The sequence below is a fragment of the Aplysia californica genome, unplaced genomic scaffold (assembly GCF_000002075.1).
Source record: "Aplysia californica isolate F4 #8 unplaced genomic scaffold, AplCal3.0 scaffold00629, whole genome shotgun sequence".
NCBI classification, from domain to species: domain Eukaryota; kingdom Metazoa; phylum Mollusca; class Gastropoda; order Aplysiida; family Aplysiidae; genus Aplysia; species Aplysia californica.
In genome coordinates, this window is record NW_004797899.1 from 91,743 (window position 1) to 94,461 (window position 2,719).

The window sequence follows — 2,719 nt, forward strand, 5'->3', positions numbered from 1 at the left end:
TGTGTGTGAGTGTGTGTGTGTGTGTGTGTATAGTGTGTGTGTGTGTGTGTGTGTGTGTGTGTGTATAATAATAATATGCATGAGTGTTTGTACCTATGTGTGTTTCTCTGTGTGTGTTTGAGTGTCCATAATTTGCTGTACTGTATACGTAAGAGAACCTGTGGGTAAAGTATATCATCATCATCAATGCCTTTCACCCCTGGCAGGGTATAGGCCACATACAAGCTCCTTCCATTTATCTCTGTCCTGAGCTATCCTTCCAAGCTCGTTCCAAGTGAGCTTCCAAGTGAGTAAAGTATATACAAGTAGTCTATTTGAGCGCCCAATCTGACTTCAGGGAGATCGACCGATACCCCTTTCATAATACTTAATATATTTAAAAGATCATTCTCAAATGCTGCATTTCTTTACTCATTCTGCAACACAATCTGCATATTAATGTAGCTCCGCCCTCAACTTTCCATCAACTTTCCATCCCATCCCCACCTCCCTAATCCCCCCCCCTCCACCCCCGGTGAAAAAAGTTTTGTGCATCCTGTCGCTCTAAATTTTTGTCTCTACCTTTATTGTCAAGCTGATATCCACCCAAACCCAAGAGCCGTGTCATCACACTTCAATCAACAAGAAACGGATGAGTCCAACCCCCGCTACGTGAAGAACCATTCAGCAATCAACAACATCGATCAAAGGCTGCTATATCCACACAGAACTTTTCAATCCTGACACGACGAAAAGTAGATATTTGACTTGGAAATAACGTTCTCTAAATTAAATTTTTGAAAGAAAATTAAGCTTAAGTAATCGCCTGAGGTGGAACAACTCCCCTGAATCCATAGATACTTATAATTCCATAAATTTTAAATCGAAGGAACCTGTGGAGTATTTTTGTTCTGCTTTGAATAATTAATTGGTGTAGCTGAACTTAAATTGACACCCAATATTTTTACACTCTGAAGTCGGCAATGTGATGAAATAAATTATCAAATGTGATGGAAACATTAATGAAATAAGTAATGAAAGTAGTGATTATGTAGACAATCGATTAACTGATAAAATAAGACGTGAAATTAGAAATGAAATTAGTCATAAAGTAAATAATGAAACATGTATAATTAAACAGATCATGAAATAAATAATAAAATGAGTGGTGAAATAAATAATGAAAGGAATGTTAATGATTACTCAAGATACGAAATAAGTCGTCCAGAACCTAAAGCTCTTTAACGTGTAAACTTAACAAGCTAAAAGAACCTAAGCATATGTACTAACGTGTTCAGTAATAAAATAAGCAGTAAGCATACAAATCGCAGACAGACTGGATTCTGGCAAGATGGCTTCCAGTACAGAAAGACCGTCTGGATTTTCTCCCTACGGCTCCAAGACTAAACAAGGTGTGTGGGTTATGTCTGAAGCTTACTGAAAGATGTGTAGGTTATGTTTTAAAATGTGTTGGTTACATCTGAAAGGTGTGTAGGTTATGCCTGAAGGTGTGTACTTGGTTAGATCTATATCTGAATGGTGTGTAGGTTATGCTTAAAGGCGTGTTGTTCGGAAGGTTGTGGGTTATGTTTGAAAGGTGTATCAGAAATGCTATGTCTGAAAGGTGCAAGGGTTATGTTATGCTTGGAAGATGTGTGGGTTATGTTAAGTTTGAAAGGTGACTGGGCTGTGTTAATTCGAAAGGTTTTGTGGTTGTGTTACATTATGTCTAAAGAGATGTGGGTTACTCTAAGTCTGGAAGTTGTATGGATTATGATCTGTTAAAGATGTGTTGATTATGTTACGCCTGAAAGGTGTTTGGGATTTTTCATGTGTGAAAGATGTGTGGGTTATTCTATGTATGAAAGGTGTGTCGGTTATGTTATGTTTGAAAGGTGTGTGGGTTATTCTATGTATGAAAGATGTGTGGCTTATGTTACGTTTGAAAGGTGTGTGAGTTATGTTTGAAAGGTGTGTGGGTTATGTTTGAAAGATGTGTGGGTTATGTTTGAAAGGTGTGTGTGAGTTATGTTTGAAAGGTGTTTAGGTTGTGTTATGTTTGAAAGATGTGTGTGTTATGTTTGAAAAGTGTGTGTGTTATGTTTGAAAGGTGTGTGTGGGTTATGTTGGAAAGGTGTGTGTGGGTTACGTTTGAAAGGTGTTTAGGTTGTGTTGTGTTTGAAAGGTGTGTGTGTTATGTTTGAAAGGTGTATGGGTTATGTTTGAAAGGCGTGTGGGTTATGTTTGAAAGGTGTGTGGGTTATGTTTGAAAGGTGTGTGGGTTATGTTTGAAAGGTGTGTGGGTTATGTTTGAAAGGTGTGTGGGTTATGTTTGAAATGTGTATGGGTTATGTTTGAAAGGTGTGTGTGTGGGTTAAGTTGGAAAAGTGTGTGGGTTATGTTGGAAAGGTGTGTGGGTTATGTTGAAAAGGTGTGTGGGTTGTGTTTAAAAGGTGTGTGGCTAATATGTTGAAAAGGTGTGTGGCTTATGTTGAAAAGGAGTGTGGATTATGTTGAAAAGGTGTGTGAGTTATGCGTGAAAGGTGTGTGGGTTATTTTATGTTGCAAAGTTGTGTGAATTATGATATGTTTGAAAGGGGTTACGTTATTTTGAAAAGGTGTGTAGGCTGAGATTATGACGTTTTATTTCATACTGTATTATGGTTGCTTTACGTCTGGATAGGAGTGGTGAAAGGAGCGGGGGGGGGAAAACACACTCACATACATACATACATACATA

General features: G+C 38.0%; 1 long non-coding RNA gene across 1 annotated transcript in view; it reads left to right on the forward strand.

Annotated features, from left to right (window-relative positions):
* Positions 1-2,719, forward strand: part of LOC101858573 — a gene marked incomplete in the record, with an annotated part of 11,251 nt that overhangs the window by 1,900 nt on the left and 6,632 nt on the right. Inside the window, 1 exon segment of the long non-coding RNA XR_220932.2 lies at positions 575-1,391. This is a non-coding gene — a long non-coding RNA (uncharacterized LOC101858573).